At 36.2% G+C, this 21,273-nt stretch overlaps 2 long non-coding RNA genes across 2 annotated transcripts in view; one reads left to right on the plus strand and one right to left on the minus strand.

Moving 5' to 3' along the window:
- The window catches only part of LOC121031700 (uncharacterized), a 40,109-nt gene that overhangs the window by 8,634 nt on the left and 10,202 nt on the right, over positions 1–21,273 (minus strand). Inside the window, exon 2 of the long non-coding RNA XR_005790856.1 lies at positions 21,000–21,071. This is a non-coding gene — a long non-coding RNA (uncharacterized LOC121031700). The remainder of the gene's footprint in view (positions 1–20,999; positions 21,072–21,273) is intronic.
- Positions 1,316–21,149, plus strand: LOC121031701 (uncharacterized). Its single transcript, XR_005790857.1, has 3 exons — positions 1,316–1,388; positions 13,649–13,675; positions 21,024–21,149. It is a non-coding gene; the product is annotated as an uncharacterized LOC121031701 (long non-coding RNA).

Raw genomic sequence — 21,273 nt, forward strand, 5'->3', positions numbered from 1 at the left:
TTAATGTTTATTTACTTTTGAGAGAAAGTGAGAGAGCATGTGTGAAAGTGAGAGAGAGGGAGACACAGAATTTGAAACAGGCTCTGAGCTGTCAGCACAGAGCCCGATATAGGGCTCGAACTCATGATCCATGAGATCATGACCATAGCTGAAGTTGGACACTTAGCTGGCTGAGCCACCCAGGTGCCCCTGTAATAAATTTTAAAAAGAAGTATTTCCTTTCTTCTGACAGGTTAATAGACAGTATTCCTTTCTTCTGATGGGTTGATAGATTCAGTTCACCACTAGCTTCTCATATTTTAAGAGGGAAATAAGAAATCTCTGGAGATCTCTTTTGTTTTATACATTTATGTCCAGTTTTAAGGAATGTTGGGGAATTCTCTTAGCCTTTTGATACCTGCCCTTGCTTGATCTCTCTTTGTCTTGCTCACCCGTCCCCAGTATTTGAGGATACAGTTTGTATACTTAGAAAAGTCCCATGTGCCCCATGTGCTGGTCTCTCAGCTTCCATACCCTGGCCTAGCTTTCAGCATATAACTTATATATTCATTGGCGATTAATGGGAAAGACTTGGAGGTGGTTGCAGACCTGCTCTGTAGCTCTAGTTGCACAGGATTCCTTCTTCTCCCACCACTTTACCAGTGAAAACAGCCATAAGACCCTTCTCTCCAAAAGTTGGCCTTAATATTTTGAATAAAATTCATTTGTATTTTTCTAATTAATTTCATCATCAGCCTTCTGATAGGTTTAAAAAGTTACTGTAATTAGGTAATCTATTTGGTTTATTTTCACTTTTTTTTTTGTTTCTTTGTTTTTATAAGGGGAAGCAATCTCTTATAACATTATATCACTTAACTGGAAGTAAAAGTCTCCCTCTTTGTTCTGTTTGTCTTTCTTCAGTTCCTACCAAGATAATTTAGGAATATATAGTATCTAATATGATATATCTAATAGCATTTACATCATTGGAAATTCTCTTTTCGTGTTGGAGATGTTTTTAAGATTTCTGGTAAAGAAATAACCAGTTGTGAATTTTTTAAAGGAACATATCTGTCATATCACACTGAAATGCCCGTGGGAGTTTTCTTAGGGTTCACTAAACATATAGACTCACAGGATGTCATAGGCATGTTTGACAGGAGATTCACAGAAAACACAAGCTATTTGCTTTGGTTCTTCAGATAATAGGTCATCTGGTCATAGATGAGGGAATGAAAGGAAACTGACACTGGGGAGGTACAGAAGTCACCCTGGGTTAATACTCATTCCTTACAGGAGTTAATATCTCTTGTAACAATTCCACTGCTGTTTTTTTCAGGTTTCAGTGGACAGGCCAGTTGCAAGAGTCACTGCAATCAGGATTGTTCAAAACTATGGCTTCCTACCAGGTATTTATAATTCTTTTATTCCAGATGCAATGTTCCTAATAGTGGTCAGTTTTACCATAAGAAATGCTCTACTTCTATGTTTCCAAGAGAAAAGTAACAGAAAATTGACTGAAGGTCAAATTCTCATCTGGTGTCTAACAACACAATTTAAAAGTGTTTGTATTTGCACTGTTCAACACTTAAAATTTCAAAACATCTAAATTATATCTTTCACAGAACATTTTATGAATCCTTGGCATTTAAATGTGAATGATAACATTTTGTGGGTATAGAAGATTTTCTCTGTACTAGAACCCATTTTATACGGAAGCAAAATAGTTTACTAGACACACAAACTAAATTCATGACATGGGTTTACATATGAAAAAGAAATCAGAAATTAAAAGTCTGTAGGAAGTATTTTTATTTTTATTATGATGATCACATGAAAAAAATGACAAAAGACCAAATTTATAACTGAAGAGCCGTTATGGACCCCAAAATAACTTATATTTATTGCATATTATATATCCTTTGTGTACTAAATGTTAATTATCATTTAGATATCATAAAAGCCAATTAAGATATAGGAATATTGTTCTATCAATCTCAGAAATAAGAAATATGAACCTTAGAAGATTTAAGTAATGAGCCTTCAGTCCAAAGTCAATGAGTGAATTGCAGAGCTGCATTTAACATAGATCATTTAACCACTACCATATATATATATGTATATGTAAGACTATATATATATATATATTAAACACTACCATATATATATATATATATATATATATATATATATATGTAAGACTATATATAATGTCTTAGGAATAAATTGGTACTATTTATTGAAAATTACTAAATATTTATACTAAATATCATGAATTGGCTGCAACTGATCCTCTCACATCCTTACAAATGTGAGACCTCTCAAAGACAGAAACAAAATACACATTTCTTTGATAAACAAGTTGCTTTTGCTTTTTTTGGTTAACTGTATATACTCTGTGCAAGATATTTGGAAGAAATTCAAATATATTTTTGTAGTTTATAGTATCATTGACTAAATTTGCATTATTCCTCATAGTATTTTAAAAATTATTCCTAAATTATTACACATACCTGCATATGATTATTATATGTAATGTTATTATATTTTTTGTTTACTTATTTATTTTGTGAGAAAGATCATGCACACAATAGCAGGGGAGGGGCAGAGAGAGAGGGAGAGAGAGAATTCCAAGAAGGCTCTGTGCTGACATCACAGAGCCCGATGTGGGGCTTGAACTTAGGAATGTCAGATCATGACCTGAGGTGAAATCAAGAGCCAGGAGCTTAGCCAACTGAGCCACCCAGATGCCTCTATATACATATATGTAAATAGTTTTAATTTATATTCTGGTATGGTGAATCTGAATCTTTGAATATAAATTGGAAGTAGTTGCTTTTATTGGTTATATATTCATATATAGAATTTATTATGCCATATTTTTAAAACTCAGAGGAGCAGTGTATATAGGGATTGAAAATAAAATGTGAAATTTGGAATGAAGACATTAATATACCTATTCTAATGTTTTGACTGCAAAAACAAGAAAACTCCAACTCCACAGGCTCAAATAATAAGGAAGTATTCATTTTCATATAATAAGATTCAAGAAAAAATATGCTCCAGAATTGATTAATTTAACAACACAATCACATCATCATGGTCCCAAATTATCACCTTCTTTCCATCCTACCACCTTCAACAGGTTACATTTGTCCTTAGGTTGCAGCTCCTATAACCACAAGATCACAGATACAGTTATACACATAAAATACAGATATGACAATGTCCATCAGACAAAGAGGAATTACCTCTTTTGAACCTTGTAAGACTAAAGGAACAATTTCAAACAATCTCTCAACAGATGTTTTTATTTATCTCATTGGCGAGGATGGTATCACATGCCCATACTAAACCAATCACTAGCAACAAGAATAGGCTACAAAAATGGGCTTGTTAAACTATCTATAATTTACCCTTAAAATTTCATTTGGCTTCCCTACTCTGAATAGAAAAAAGAGGGAGAGGGAAAACCTCAAACTCATTTGTGACTGCAACTGTTAGGGGGATAATGGTTTCTGGAAAAAAATAATAATATCTGCTACTCAGTATTTTATTCATGAAAAATAGTTCTGCATTAGCCTCTCAACTGCAATGGAACTTTAAAAATATACGTGATTACAAATAATGTTTTATTACATTCATGAAACAAAAAAATTACTTTTTCCAAAAGTGGCTAGGAATTATATAAAATAGTTGAGTGATATCTATAAAGTAATATGATTTTGAAACTACAGGTAATAAATATTATCCCAGCCCCTGGTTAACCTTGCACAGGTGAATTCTTATTGTGAAAAGAATGAGTTTTCAGTTTGAGTATTAATTTAGTTCAGAAGCTTAGATATCAAGTAATATTATAAAAGTTATGTGGCTTATGGGCTTACAGAAATTGTTCAACATGAACTGTTGGATGAAATTGTCTAATTGTAGTGACATCTATATTTTCCTTATAATTAGGGACATAATTTATTATCTAGAGAAAGTTTCCTTTTGTGATGTTTTTAATTTAACCAAAGACTATTTGTGAATAAAATATTTAGAAATCAAAGCAAATACTGAGGAAATGATAATACAGAAAGGGGTGAAATAAGGATACAGGTCTGGGAGAAATTTCACAGAGCTTTTATGTATATTTAATCTATGATTGTTTATCTAATTGTTCTATATTTTGTTTATCATACTGTTAATTTATAAATCTACTTATAGTTATTTATTGAATATCATGGTACACTGTGTAACTTCATAAGATTACTCAATAGCTATACTTAAGTATTTGGAGGTAATAAAGTTAACCATTTTAGAGAAGATCAGCTGTCCTTGTAGCATGATCTTCATTATCATCTTCATCATGAAGTGTGGCATATATTTTAGAGGGAAAGATGGATTTGCCTTTGGGGAGTTATACCACTATTCCATTAAAAATACTTTTGTGAGGGGTGCCTGGGTGGCGCAGTCGGTTAAGCGTCCGACTTCAGCCAGGTCACGATCTCGCGGTCTGTGAGTTCGAGCCCCGCGTCAGGCTCTGGGCTGATGGCTCGGAGCCTGGAGCCTGTTTCCGATTCTGTGTCTCTCTCTCTCTCTCTGCCCCTCCCCCGTTCATGCTCTGACTCTCTCTGTTCCAAATAAATAAACGTTGAAAAAAAAAAATACTTTTGTGAATATATTTAAATGTAAGTCAAGTCCATCTATCATATTTTAGATAACTCCGAAGAAAGAGGGGCATGTTCTGTTTCCAGTAATGAAATGTATATTACAATTTTTTAGTGTAAATATATTTTAACCTTTTTTTTTCCAAATGATGATTTTAGTTTAGACTGGCAGATTGACCCCAAAAGCTTGGTGTGTGTGTGTGTGTGTGTGTGTGTGTGTGTGTGTGGAGGGGGGGTGTATGTGTGTGTTTTCTTTGCTGGTTTGTTTCTGTTTACAGAAAGTATGCATTTTGAGGGGCGCCTGGGTGGCTCAGTCGGTTAAGCATCTGACTTTGGCTCAGGTCATGATCTCATGGTTCATGAGTTCAAGCCCCTCATCACATCGGGCTCTGTGCTGGCAGCTCAGAGCCTGGAGCCTGCTTCTGATTCTGTGTCTCCCTCTCTCTCTGCCCCTCTCCTGTTCACACTGTCTCTCTCTGTCTCTCAAAAATAAATAAATGCAAAAAAATTTTTTTTAAAAAAGAAAGTATGCATTTTGAGAGAGGTGTGTGTGTGTGTGTGTGTGTGTGTGTGTGTGTTTATGTATTTAATTCTGGTCACGTTAGGAAAAGGTTTTTAAGAAACACTAGAGACATTTCCAGAACGATGCACTGGCTTCATTTTTCTTTACTTTTGGCTCAAGAAAATAATATCAAAGAGACTGCACTGACTTAGTACTGCACTACCTGAACTACCGTTACTTACATCTAAAGAATTCACCCATTAAAAATATATCAGTATCTATTGTCATTGTGTACTGAGTTTTGGAGGTCTGATCACTGCATGTGAGTGGAAAAGGAAGATCTTTAAGGAAGACCTGTGCCAAGAATTCTGGTGAGTGGAAACGGGACAGGAATGAAACAACTATAGACAGAACATTGGTACATTTGATTGTGACAAAATGTTGAAGTTTCAGTGACATTAAAATGAAATTAATCACTAGAAGGTGAGGAGTGGAGGCTGTTGGAGATTTGAGGAGAGGGAAAATATACAAGATTTTGCAAAGCTATTAGCACATGGAAGAGAATGTTGATAAGAAATATATATACAAATATGCACATGGACATTTATATCATGCTTACAATTTTAAAGGGATTTCCAATATATGAAAAAGGTCTTTGATTTTTTGTTGTTGTTGTCAAACTGGATGTAGTATTAAGTGTGCATTTTCTGAGTTCTGTCTTAAAGGAAATGGCTTTTCAAAATAAAATGCTTCATGCAAAAATTAGGCATGATTACACAGAAGAGTCATAATTTACTTGTTATTATACAGCCTAGTGCTTAAAGTGGGAGTACAGGAAGTCAGACTATTTTGAGAATTATAATTCTTGGTGAAAGATTCTGGAGCAAAAAATTTAAAGGAGCAGATTTATCTGAATACATAGAAATGTTTAGTACACAATCCAGGAATTACCTTTTTATGTCCATTCACTTTTATTTTTCATCCAGTGGATTTCACTAAAGCAAGCATTTAGAGTTATGCCCCTACTGAAGTTTATTTGAAACAGCTATATATTCTTTATTTTTTTATTTATATATGAAATTTATTGTCAAATTGGTTTCCATACAACACCCAGTGCTCATCCCAAAAGGTGCCCTCCTCAATACCCATCACCCACCCTCTCCTCCCTCCCACCCCCCATCAACACTTAGTTTGTTCTCAGTTCTCAACAGTCTCTTATGCTTTGGCTCTTTTCACATGCATCCTGCAACCCTTTGGGACTCTACATCCGAGTGCTCTGGCATTACACGTCATTTAAAGAATATATAGCTGTTTCTATATATTCTTTAGATGACGTGTAATGCCAGAGCATTCGGATGTAGAGTCCCAAAGGGTTGCAGGATGCATGTGAAAAGATGCAGTGCATCTGGGGAACTGTGACTGCTGGTGAGAGACACGTGAGGGTCGGTGGAAAGAACAGGTACCTATTTTCAACATTTGTTTGTCCACTGTGGCAGAGCTGAATATGAGCACCAGTCTACAAATGTGTATTATAGCAATTGCCTGCTTAAGAAATCTAGATAATTAAAAAAATGGCATAGTTTAATTAAAGACTAGTAAATAAGGAGATTTAGCAAGAAATTAATGGTGAAGAAAATTTTAGGAAAGGTTTACGTTGGCAGAAATACCTAGAATTAGGTATTAGCTCCTAATTAGCAGAAATATTCTATGTACCATTTTACTCAGTGTTGCCCCCTCTGCTGTGAACATATTTTCATTCTCAGAGAGAGTTCCATGATATTACCAGTAATCTATACCTGTTCTGTCATCTATATACTGCCTAACATCATTCACTTGGTATACACTAAACAAATTAAAATAAATATTTAGAAGCATAATTCATTACGTATCCCCATTTTACAATTGAGTATAATAATGTCTTCCCAGCCAGAAGGCAAGTGCCCCAGAAAATTACTTTATTGAGTTTCCCTACAGGGATTTTTTTATGTGACATGTCAATTTATTCCTGTATTATATCACTTAACTGTGGCTACCAATGATTGTGATAGCCTTCTCAAAGCTTTTTGGTGACAGTTGTAATAAAATGACAAACGTTGTTTATTTGCTCTGGTACTCAGTCATGGGTTTCTTGGTAACTGGTAGGAGAATGATTTGAGTTCAGTAATCATAATCCTGCCTCCTGCTAAGTTAGGCTGTGGTCATTGAACTAAAACTACACCACCGACCTTCTACTTTTTTTTATTTAATATATTACAAGGACACTCCTTAGAACAGACCCTAGTTTGAATGCTTCCCGTAAGTTCCCTGGAAATGCTCATATTTGGAGTGAATCATAAGGATATGAACCCAGATCATCACAAGAAACACCTGCCATCACTGAATAAATAGCCAAGTGTTATGCTCCTGGAAACTCTTTAGGGCTTTTCATTCAGAAGTGGCAGTGGATAGGGAGAATCAGAAGAATATGCTTCTCAAAGTTATGAAGGAGATGAATTGGACAATTTTTTAAAGGGCAACATTCAAGAACAAAAACTATATTTGAAGTTAATGAAAGTTTAGATTATATGGGAATTATTGGAAAACACTTTTTGATAGTGGGTAATCAACTAGAATTGGATATCTCAGGCAACAACGGAAGCTATGAAGCATGAATACATAAAAATCAATTTGGAAGGAGAAATAATTACAGGCTAATATCTTTGCTGGTGTGCTACCACAGAGAGCTTTTAATTTTTTTCCTTTAAAATTAAATATTTCTAAATATTGCTTCAGTTTTTAAAAAATAATATATATATACTATCACAAAAATTTTTATTTACTAAATTCAGTACTTTTTTTCTGAAATGTTTAGAGAGTAGCAATACTTCTCTATGAAAGTCCTACCTTATGTGTCTCCTTTATTTTATCCATCTCCCTAAGAACCTGATTTATGCATTATTAATAACATTTTCTTCAAAGTATTTAACACAATCCAGCTAACCCAGATCCTAGTTCCTGCCCTCAAAGTGAATGGGATACAGATACTACAGTTGCTATTTCTTTATTCTCTCCAATAAGTGTTTTATTTCATTCACAATTATTACCTACATTTACAAGTTTACCTGACTCTAGCATCCTGTTTATTCAAAATCTCATTCCTTAACTCTTTACTATATGTAGTAGTTTCCTATAGTCTATGTTATTTAGTTAGTTAGTTAGTTATTTTAAAGAGAGAGCACCAGCAAGGGAGAGAAGCAGAGGGTAAGAGAAAATGAGAGAGAGACAGAGAGAGAGAGAGAGAGAGAGAGAGAGAAAGCTAGAGAGAGAGAGAGAGACTGAGAATCTTAAGCAGTCTCCACACTCAGCGCAGAGCCTGATGCAGGGCTCGATCTCACGACCCTGGAATCATGACCTGAGCTGAAATTAAGAGTCCAACACTCAGTCTACTGTGCCACCCAGGTGACCTTCTATAGTCTAGTTTAGTTGATCGGCTCCTTAGATATATTTTAGTCATCTTTTTAGAGGAAAATGAGGTCATTACAATATATTTCATCAGAGTTATCACTTATAGATATGCAAGTTGAGTGCTGAAATACTTCATAGCCAGTATGTAGCAATCCTCCATTTAATATAGATTTTTTAATACAGCTGCTCAGGTGTCTTAGATATATTGTTATTTTCTTGATATCAGTTTAATTCTAATTCTGCATCCTTGTTCTGCCAGATGGGTGAGATATTCAATCTGTTAACCCAGATTCTCCTAAAGTTGTAGTAGTTGACATAGAGCCATGGTAACAAGGAGGAATCTGTGCTGGATAGTAGTCCACCTTGGCTCCTACTGAGATGTCCATTGTACAGTCTGTAAAACCATCTAGGCTATAAGCTCTGTCGTTTCCAGGCCGACTTCTGGACTTCAGTGCCCACAATTCAGCCTCTGAAGACACATCACACAGTCATCCCTCTGTTTCCTCCCAAGTGTTATGCACCCCCAAATATGTGCCACAGTATGTGGACATTAGTCTCTCTCTCCCATCACCTCTATCCCCCTTCTCAATTTTTTATTTATCTGCTATCTCTGGAAATTTTCTTCTTTCCCTATCCTTTTGCCCTTGGAAGTACAAGAATATATTCCAGAACACCCCCCTTGGTAAGTTTAGATTTCTACAAAAATCAGGAAGAAAAACTCCAGGCAACTACTGCTTTCTGCTCTGCCAAAAATGCCTAACATAAATGCAGAAGTAATGGGTATATGCTTGGAAATAAGGAGTAGGGAATAGGGAGAAATACAGAAATATACATTCTTACCTCAGTAAATTTCCCTAATAGGTAAACAAATAGCTTAGGCTTTAAAGAAACTTTTATTTTCAGGCTCATGATTTCACACAGGTAAGATATATCGATAAGGCAAATGAGGTCTATGCAATACTGTGTGACTTACACAAGGTCATCTAGGGAAAACTGTTGATCAAATTGGTCATGCCCTCATGAAGTTTACAAGATAGTGGAGGAAATAAATATCAAAGATATAGAGATACCCTTGGTAAGGAAAAGAACGGTATGAAAGGATGCAGTTTGATGTAGAGACATAAATCCTATTTTGGGCTGTGTGGTACTTTACTACTAGTGATTTAAAACATTATATAAACTGCCTGTCCTAACACAATGCAAATTTATTTTTGAAAGTCTTGTGGGTTAAAAGTTCAGCACAAGTCATAGTAGGCTAAAGTCAAGGTACTGACAGGGCCATGTTCCTTTCTGGAGGCTCTAGCGCAGAATCCATTTCCATGAACTTTACAATTTTTAAGCGACACCTTATATTCCATGGTGATCCCCTTCCTCTATCTTCAAAGCTAGCAACATTGCATCTCTCTGTCCATTTCTCCATAATCATACCATAGTCAGAAAAGCTTCTCAGCTTTTAAGTATTCATGCGATTACATTGGACCCATCTGGATGAATCCAGAGTAATCTCCCCATATCAATGTCATCAACATAATCACATCTGCAAGGTTCTTTCACAGTGTAAGGTAACATAGTCACAGCTCCCAGAAATTAGGTTGTGGACAAACTGGAGGTTAGGAAGCATTATTGTGCCTACAAAAGAATAATTGAGTTTAAGGTATCTTTGAGACAGAATTGTATCTGTATTTATTAACTATGCTTAAAAATCTCTGCTGTTTTAAAAATGAAACATATTGAGTCTCTCTAAGCAGAGTTTTCAAAATGACTTACTGGCATCATTCAATTGATTTTAAGCTTTGAGCATGAAAATATTTTCAGGAAGGATGAAAATTAATTTCCTGGACACCACTAAATATTTTGATTAGAGCTCAAGAGGATGAAACCTTTGACTTAACAAGTTTCATATGGATAGAGCAATGATCTTTAATCCTTATTTTATTCTTTAAATGGAATTTAAACTAGTATGTTTCAAACAGTAATATTAAGCCCTAAAGATCTCATTTTTCTGTTGAGCATGGTGTGTCAATGTGGGCTCTTAGGAAATGACTTACAATGGGGTACTTAAAGCTGGATTCAAACCTAAACAATTCAGGGAAGAATTAGCAATTAAGACCCTACTTCTATGAGTTCACATGTTGACGGCATGAATGGTAACCCCTATAAAGACTTGACAACTCATCTGAAGTATAAGGATGAAAGACTTAAGAAAATGTGAGAGTAGTATTCATCACTGAAATAAATTTTGATGGATATCTAAGTCAGTTAAAGTGTTTTTATTTTTTAAACTAATCGTTATTCCTGAGCAAAAACATATTTCTGGTCAAAATACACATAATCATAGCATTAAATATAATATAGGTAGGATAAATGTTATCTCTAATGACTTCACAGAAAAACAAAATGTGTTATAAAATATCACTTGAGAAGTGATACAAATATGCTGTGAATACACATTCAAACGAAGTTTAAAGTTTACACATCTAAATAACGTTCAGTTTCTAGAAATGTTAGAACAAGGTTTAAATAATTTATGGAACAAAGGAAAATGCATTTTATAAAATATTATTTAAAAAATATTTTTCCTTAAAGCATATAACTAAACTGAGCAACTTAACCTGAAGTATAAATGCTTAAATGGTGCTAAATCATTTTGGGGAAAATGTTGACATAAAAGGAAATAAATGGTACTAGTATAAAAAAATCACGTTATTTTGAACAGTAAAGAGAATAAAAAATAGTGTAATACAGTAATAAATTGTTTCATCTATTAGAAATAATCTATATACAAGAATATGTCCAAATTATCACCCAGACAGTAACAACTCATTGATTTTAAGCAAACACAAGTGAAGGGCTTCAAAATTCTATTAACATAAATTATATTCCAAAATATTTTACTGCTTTAGAAAGTAACCAGAAGTGTATTATATACAGTAGTTTTACAGTGTAGGTACTTTAGGTAATCAAAAATACAGCCATAACTGTGGTACTATGTTAAAGCTTTCTAATTCTAAACATATAGAGCCCCTCAACACTGCCAAATTAGATTCGTATGGGACTTTTTAAACAGTTAAGCTTCCAATAATACAGGGAATATTTACGAAATTAATACAGGAACCATAACATTGGTTTGCACTTTTGGCATGTAGACGTACTAGAGTTTTTACAATAAACATGAAGAAGATTATTTATTTATTTATTTAATTTTAGGTTTTCTCTGAAATTTGTCTGATTCTTTTTTTTTTTTTTCCATAATTAGAAGGGTTATAGGTTTTGGGAAAGGAGACCACAGAGAAAAAGTGCCATTTCATCACAGCATATCATGAGTGCATATGATCACTGTGACTTAATACTGTAGATGTTTACTTTGATCTTTGACTAAAGCACTATTTTCCAGGTTTCCACACCTCAAGTTTATTTTTTCTCCTTTTTCATACCATACTGTTTAAAATGAAGTCAGTATGATGTGGCAATGAGAAAGAATGAAATATGGCCCTTTGTAGCAACGTGGATGGAACTGGAGAGTGTAATGCTAAATGAAATAAGCCATACAGAGAAAGACAGATACCATATGGTTTCACTCTTATGTGGATCCTGAGAAACTTAACAGAAACCCATGGGGGAAGGGAAGGAAAAAAAAAAAGAGGTTAGAGTGGGAGAGAGCCAAAGCATAAGAGACTCTTAAAAACTGAGAACAAACTGACGTTGATGGGGGGTGGGAGGGAGGGGAGGTGGGTGATAGGTATTGAGGAGGGCACTGTTTGGGATGAGCACTGGGTGTTGTATGGAAACCATTTTGACAATAAATTTCATATAATAAAAAATTAAAAAAAAGAAAAAATTAAAAAAAAATGAAGTCAGTATGTAGAATGTACACTTAAGGTTTACGGGGTTAAACTCCACCTCCTTGAGGGCAGGATATCTGCATAAATTATTAAAAATTATTCCACATAAGAAATTTATCTCTTTTCTTCCAAGTATCTATTTTACAAAAATGTTTCAATACGGACTCATTGATATTAATTTTATACTTCTGGTTATAATCCATACTGCTTTATTTGGTGGCTCATATTGTTAATTGTTGGGATATAGGACAATTGACTTTGTTGTTATCCTTGTATCTTGCAGCCTTGTGAAATGCCCTTAATAGTTCCAGGAAGTTTTCTTTACTGATTCTTTGGTATTTTCTTCATGGATAATCATGTCATCTGTGGTAGCTTTATGTCAAACTTTCAAATCCATAAATTCCAATTACTTCTTGTCTCATTCACTAACTAGGACTTCCAGTGCAATTTTGAATAGGGGTGTTGGGAAAGGATAGCCTTGCTTTAATGCCAATCTTAAAGAAAAAGTGTCATTTCTTACAATTAAATGTAACCTTAGCTATAGTGTTTTTTTTTAATGTTACTTATCAAGTTTAGGAAGTTACCCTCGATTCCTAGCTTGTTCACAGTTTTTATTATGAATGGGTGTTGGATTTTGTCAAATGCTTTTTCTGCATCTATCGATACGAGCATATATTTTTTTTCTTTAGTCTGATGTATTGTGTGGCTTGATTTTCAAATTTGGAAACAGTCTTGTAAACCTGGAATAAATATCAGCTAATCATGATGTATAAATTTTTATACATTCTTGGATTTGACCTGCTAATATTTTGTTGAGGTTTTTTTTACATCTATATTCTTGAGAAATATTGGCCTGTAGTTTCCCTTTCTTGTAATATGGCTTACTTTCTTATAATTAGGCTTACTGTATTTTTGGTTTTTTTTTCCTATTTTTAAAAAATGTTTATTTACTTATTTTGAGAGAGAGTGCTAGCAGGGGAGGAGCAGAGAGAGAAAGAGAGAGGGAGATAGAGAATCCCAAGAGGGCTCCACTCTTTTAGTGCAGAGCCCAACGCATGGGTCTATCCCATGATAGATCTCGAGTTCATGACCTGAGCTGAAATCAAAAGTAGGACGCTTAACCACTGAGCCACCCTATTTGTCTCTTTTCTTTAGGGGAAAACTGAGATTATTGATTTTAGATGTTTCTCCTTTCCTTAAATATGTGTTTAACACTATAACTTTCTCAGCAGCAATTTCACTGCATTCCACATATATAGGTAAGTTATATTTTCATTTTCATGTAGATTAAAATACTTTTTAATTTCTCTTGAGACTTTAACCTATGTGTTATTTAGAATTGTGCTGTTAAATTTTTAAACATTTGGGGATTTTTAGCTTGATTTCTTATTTCTTACTGATTTCTAGTTTAATTCCATGTGGTCTTCAACATACATTATATGATTTCTGTTTTGTTAAATATGTTAGGATGCGTTTTCTGGCCCACTACATTGTATCTTGATGAATGTTCCACAGGAGCTTGAGAAGAATGTGTATTCTGTTGTTGGATGGAGTGTTCTATAAATATCAATCAGATCAAGTTAGTTAAGACTGCTGTTTAGATTAGGTCAATTCGTTCCTTACTGATTTTTCTGAGTGCTTATCTATCACTTACTAAAAGAGAGATGTGGATATCTCAACTGTAATAGTGTTAACCTCTATTTCTCCTTGCAGTTTTATCAGCTTTTGCCTCACAAATTTTGATACTTTGTGGTGAGGTATAAACACATTAAGGGTTGTTATGATTTGGGGAGAATTATCATTTAGAACGCCTCTCTTTATTGCTAATATATTTTTTTTATTCTGAAGTTGGTTTTTTCTATAATTGATATAACTACTCTTTCTCCTTATTGGTGTTAGCATAGTATGTATTTTTCTATCCCTTAATTTTTTAAGTGATCAAAATCTATTTTTAGAGCAGTTTTAGGATCACAGAAACATTTAGTGGAAATTACAGTGAGTTTGCATAAATACGTTGTGCCTGCACATGCTTACTTTTTCTCAATACTGACATCTCATGCCACACTGTTACATTTGTTATAACTGATGAATCTACACTGACCTGTCATTATCTCATCAAGTCCCTAGTTTACATTAGGGCTCATTATTGGAGTTGTACATTCATTGGATTTGTGCAAATATGTATCCACCATTGCAGTATTATACAGATGAGTTTTTATGTTCTAAACATTCTCTGTGCTCTATTTTTCCTACCCCCTCCAACCCCTGGCGACCTATGTTGAGAAGTTGAAGCTGGTATATTAAATTAAGAATATGCAGGGGCGCCTGGGTGGCGCAGTCGGTTAAGCATCTGACTTCAGCCAGGTCACGATCTCATGGTCCGTGAGTTCGAGCCCCGCGTCAGGCTCTGGGCTGATGGCTCAGAGCCTGGAGCCTGTTTCCAATTCTGTGTCTCCCTCTCTCTCTGCCCCTCCCCCGTTCATGCTCTGTCTCTCTCTGTCTCAAAAATAAATAAACGTTGAAAAAAAAATTTTTAAAAAAAGAATATGCAGATCATGAGTAGATACAAGCGACCCACAAGGATGCAGCAGGTAGCCCCCCTCAGCATCCAAGCTCCCACTTTGTGGAAGTGAAACCCACAGGGTCTTTTGGATTGAAGATACAGTTTCAATATGTTCACACAAAGGAAGTAGAGTCACAAGACTTATTACTCACAGATCCCAGAATTGAAAGGGCACAAATTAACTGGGGGAAGGGCAATCCTCCATCCCAGGCCTGGAGAAAACGGGAGCTATAGCATGAGGTGGCACACACATATCACTTGTAAGGTAGTTAGGGCAAAGTGAATTTATTTTTATTATTGAAGTATAGTTGATGCACAATGTTACATTCGTTTCAGATGTACAACAGTGATTCAACAACTCTGTATGTTAAGCCATGCTCACCATAAGTGTAGCTACCATCAATCACCATGTGATGATATTACAATACTATTGACTATGTCTCCAATGCTGTAACTTTCATCTCTGTGATTTATTCATTCCATAACTGGAAGCCTATACTTCCCCCACCCCACTCCTCTCTGGCAACCACCAGTTTATTCTTTGTATTTATGGGTTTATTTCTGCTTTTATTTGGTCTTTTTGTTGATTTGTTATGTTATTTAGATTCCACATATAAGTGAAATCATATGGTATTTGTCTGACATTATTTCATTTAGCATAATACTCTCTAGGTTTATCCATGTTGTCACAAATGGCAAGATTTCATCTTTTTATGGCTAATATCCTATTGTGTTTGTATATGTGTATATGTATACATACATGTACGTACCACTTCTTTATCCACTCATCTATGGGTTGACACTTAAATTGCTTTCCTATCTTGGATATTGTATATAATGCTGCTATTAAAATGGGAGCAGCATATCTTTTCAAATTAATATTTTCATTTTCTTTGGGTAAATAACAACAGTGGAATTACTGAATCATATGTTATTTCTTTTTTAATTTTTTGAGGAATCTCCATACTATTTTCGAGTGGCTACACCAATTTCCATTCCTGCTGACAGTGCATGAGGGTTCTTTTTTTTTATTCACATTCTCACCAACATTTGTTATTTCTTATAATTTTTATATTAGCTATTCTGAGAGGTGTTAGGTGATATCTGATTATGGTTTTGATTTGCATTTCCCTGATGATGAGTGATGTTGAGCATCTTTTCATGTGTCTATTAGCCATCTGTATGTCTTTTTTAGAAAAGTATCTATGCAGGTCCTCTGCCCATTTTTAAATCAGTTATTTTTTTTTCATGTAGAATTGTATAAGTTCTTGTATGTTTTGGATATTAACCTCTTATTGGATATATCCTTTGCAAATATCTTCTCCCATTCCATAGATTGTCTCTTCATTTTGTTGGTTTTCTTCACTGTTCAAATTTGTTTCCCAATAGTTTATTTTTGCTTTTTTACCTCCTTGCTTAAGGAGAAATATTCATAAATATATTACTATATTCATAAATATAATGTCTAAGAGATTACTGCCTATGTTTCCTTTTAGGAATTTTATGGCTTCAGGTCACATTTAGGTCTTTAAGTTTTTGTGCATGGTGTCAGAAAGTAGTCTAGCTTTCTAAGCACCAATTATTACAGAGTATTTCTTTTCCCCATTGTATATTCCCCATTGTATTCCTTCTTTGTTGTGGATTAATTGACCATGTAAGCATGGGTTAATTTCAGGGCTCTCCATTCTGTTCTATTGGCCTACATGTCTGTTTTTCTGCCAGTACCATATTGTTTTGATTGCTAGAGGTTTGCGTTATATTTTTAAATCTGGGATTGTGATGCGTCCAGCTTTGCTCTTTTTCAAGATTGCTGTGGTTCTTCAGGGTCTTTTGCAGTTCCTTACACATTTTAGAATTCATGTGGCAATTGTAAGTGGATTTCTCTTTCTGCTACTTTATTATTAGTGTATAGAACTGCAACAGATTTCTATACATTGATTTTTGTATCCTGCCACTTCACTTAATTCTAATAGTTTTTTTGGTGTCTGCAAATAATGACTGTTTTACTTTCTCACCAATTTGTCTGATTGCTGTGGCTTAGACTTTTAGTACTATGTTGAATATAAGTGGTGAGAGTGGATATCCTTGTCTTGTTCCTTATCAGGGGAAATCTCTCAGAGTTTCATTATTGAGTATGATGTTTGCTGTGGGTTTTTTTTTTTTTTTACATATAGCCTTTATTGTGTTGAGGTGTGCTCCTTCTAAACCTACTTTGAGAGTTTTGATCATGAACAGATGTTGAATTTTGTCAAATGCTTTTTCTGCATTTATTGAAATGCCCATATGGTTTTGTCCTTCTTCTTGTTAATGTCTTTTTGTCTATTCTGTTTTTGTCCATTTGAGTAAAGTAAAAATGACTTGTTAATGTCCTCTTGTTCATTACGCTGATATTGGTTTGTGAATACTGAACCACCCTTACATCCCTGGAGTAAATCATTTGATTGTAGTGAATTTTTTTAAATGTTTTGTTGGATTTGGTTTGCTAATAGTTTGTTGAGGATTTTTACATCTACGAGGAATGTGGATTAGCAGCCTGGGCAGGGGCTTGGCTCTTCCTTCCTTCCCCTAAACTTGCCCTCAGGAAGGCAGCTAGCAGGGCACCTGTTTGTGCTGAAGTTGCTGACCAAATGTCAGGCCCAGATGGACAGACACCTCTGAGGAATGCCCACAGGGGGCAGATGGGACCACCACTGGGCTGAAGGAGGAAGAGGCTGTGGGGCCCAGGCAAGGCACTGAGGGCTCAGCTGTGTTCTTCTATCAGTGCCTAGGGCATGGCTGAAGGGGAACGTAAACCATGGCACTTGCCAGCCCTTTAACACAGAGCGAGTTCCACCATTTGGCACGGTTTTAGGGCTGGTTCTTTTATATTCCAGTTGTCCTTTTAAACTATGGCTTCAGACAAATCTCATAATCCCTTAGTACTATCCCTCCCCACTTTAGCTCAAAGCACTGGGGATGGGGATTCCTTTCATTACTGTGTCTCCATCTCTCTTGCTGTTCCTTATGTGTTCCCTATCTTTTGTTGTGCAGGAGCTGTTCAGTAAGCTTTTACTTTTTCTGGAAGAAGGGCTCTGTAAATAGGTATAGATTTGGTGTATCCATGGAGGAGGTAAGTTCAGGGTCTTCCTCATTGCCATCTTGAACTCTCCTCTCTGGAGGTCACTAATTTTTCATAGGCTTGACTTTAAGTGATTATTTTAATAGGTGCCCAGGAAAAGTAAAGCAGGAACTTACAGGGAGCATCCTTAACTAACTGTCCAGACTCTGGGTGTGAACAGGGTTATTATACGGTAAAATGCAGCAACTCAGCCTAGTCATTAATCTTTATGGGAAATCATAGGCACTCTCTGGTGGATATATTAAAAGACACTGGCAGAGTTTTGGTCACCCAGCACAAGAAACATTTGAGGAAAGTAAAAAATGACTATAAAATGCTGTCTATAACCATCTCTCCACTTGCTGAGGTCTAGACACAAAGATAAGGTTATGGTAGGTATTTGTGTAAGATCATGGAATACTTTCCCCTGTTAGGACATCTTTTGTAAATATGTCCTAATTTTTACGTTATCATTAATATGCATGTGGCATGGGGTACACTTTACAGCACATACACCTTCTTCCTAGGCCAATAAGTAATATAAAGCTAAACAGTTATCCAAAAGTGTCTGTGCAAAGGGTCATGTTGTTGCATTAAGGCTAAGTTTTGGTGTAACAGCCCAATATGTTCAGCCAGGATGGCTGACAGGTTGGTGTTTGTTTTCATGATTTGTTGGTGGATTTGTTGTCCCTGTAAGAGATACTAGCAGACCTACTCCTAGTATAATGAAGATGAATACTGCATGCATTTGACATGAGGGGTCAGAAAGCGAGATGGGCTGGAGGTTATGTTCAGTGGCTTTTATGGGTAGTCTCAGGAAAACTAAAGTATATTGCTATGAACAGGCAGGACTCTCTGGGGCCTGGCACAGAAGCAAACATATCCATGTGGTAAATTATACATGTGTGACAGCCCCAAAGCACTGGACAGTGTGATTAGGGAAGCCAAAATAAGTTGGGGTTACCACAAGATGGCTAGGCTTGGATGCCCAGGACCATAGAGATTATGCTCCTTGGGATGAGGTGTAGGCTGTATTCATCCATGTGGCTTGGTGCCTGGGCAGATATGGAAGATTATGAATGGCATGTGGGGGTTCCCTCCAGGTGCCACGTACTGTATTGCAAAGTGTCCACATAAAAGCAGTTGAGCACCATACATAGTGACCAGACAAACTGCAGAAATGGATGTATTGCCTTCTTTGGGGCAAATGGGGACAAGGTCAGTAAATTAAGCTGTGTGGGCCACTAACTCAGGAAATGGCATTTGTTGAACTTGCTAACATCCCCAGTAATTACTATGGCTCCCAAAATGAGCTTCGATATCTGCCCATTGTATAAAAATATTAAGACTATTTAAGTGGTTGAATGGGAGGATTGTGGAATCATGATTAGTGACCAGAGGGAAGGGTGGTGTAGGGAAGTGATCTTATTGTTGTGATCCTGGAGGATGTTACGCTGTGGTAGTGGTAGCATCCACTGCCAAGGAAGGATCCTCCCACCAGAAATTAAATTTACTAACTTGGAGTAGGATGCATATTGTAGGCCAATCTACTGGAATGTGATGAAGTCAAACAGCTAAGTGGAATGTTCAAAGGGGCCGCATAATGTTGTGAGACTCAACACATCCCTTGGCCTTCCAAAGCTCAAAGGTATAGCCCAGAGCAGTTTGGCAATCATGGTACAGCCCCACACTCAAGCCGAAAGACCTACTGTTAACAAGGGAGTTCTGGGGTAAACACATAGTCAACTCTGCGAAATGCCAATCAAAGGGGTCATCAGCAGAGAATTTAGATAGACAAGCATTTAGTCCAGCAATCATCAACCACCATGTCACTTCTGTTACTGCAGAAAGCTGTAGAGGCAGCATGTGGATGTGGATGTGTCTTATGATGTTGTGGGCCAGGGTATTGTCATCTCTCTAAATCTTTGTGTCCTGTGTTATCCATGTTGCTATGTCCTGCTGTCATCTCCAGCATTATCACAGGTGGAGGAAGCCGTCCCAGAGAGGGATAGCTCTCCCAGGGAGGGATCAAGGGGTTTAACAGGGTCACAGTAAAGTAACTTGGTCAAGTTACTTTACTTCTCTGACTTAAGTCTATTCTGTAGATGAGTCTAACAGTTATGATATTGATAATAACTAAAAATGATGGAGCATTTACTATGTGGGATGCCCTGATTAAGGTTTCCTTGCACCATTAAGAGCATTTTCTGGTATGTAAAATTGCAAGTAATTTTGGGGTCCTCAGGTGTTCACCTCACAAATGATTAGATAGTGCTCTACTCTATGACATAGGTTTCTATCCATAAATAGTAAAGGTTGGAAGCACATGTGCAGTCCTGTTTTAAAGAAAAGTTATTTATATTTTCCTGACAATCTAATATTTGGCTCTCTATTAGCTGAGATAAGTCTGAAATACATAAGCCTATCAGCCAATTAGGGTTACATATAGAGCAATATAATGGCCAGTGCCTAGAGGTCAGATGTCAGTGACCATTTGAACAGGACTGGTGGTCTTTAAGCATTTGTGCCATTGGTTCCATTTAAAATTGTCCAGGTAGTATCCACGCTTGGTGTCATATCAGGTGCAGCCCCTCTATGGCTGGGCTCCTACACTGGCCATCCCCCAATCTTGGGGTGAAGTTGCAGCTAAGTGCTGTGTGATTCCAATAATTTTCTAGTGTTGCTTCTCTGGGTACGAGGAGAAGCCCCATGACCCAGAAGGCACAAAAGTCACAGAGTAAGGCCAGCAGCAGCAAGCATCTTCATTTTTATATTTGTGTACCTTCCTCTTGACCACTCCATGTGATTATGGGGCTGTGGTGGGTCTGCAGCTCATGGTGGCCTCCTCCAAAGTGGAGTAGGACCAAGTTTTGCAATTGTATCACCATGCTGTCATCTTCTAATGTTATTGGTATCAACAAACCTGAGTGTCTCTTCTTCCTTTTAGAGATCCACACCATTCCTTCAGTGGGGCCAGCTGCAATTATTCCACTCTCTGTGGGAAGATAAGGTCAGGAGAAATGAACTATCTACTAAAGCCACTATACATTGAAATTTCACCTGGAACATATCAAGTGGGTAAGTGTGGTCCAGCAGCAGCATAGCGGGTCTGTGTTTTTCTAATGGACCAGGACTCTATCTATGACCATGGGGCCATAGCCTATCACCCATCCTCGATTGTGTTGCAATGAATATTG

Source organism: Herpailurus yagouaroundi, unplaced genomic scaffold, assembly GCF_014898765.1.
Source record: "Herpailurus yagouaroundi ecotype Mexico unplaced genomic scaffold, PumYag 141, whole genome shotgun sequence".
NCBI classification, from domain to species: domain Eukaryota; kingdom Metazoa; phylum Chordata; class Mammalia; order Carnivora; family Felidae; genus Herpailurus; species Herpailurus yagouaroundi.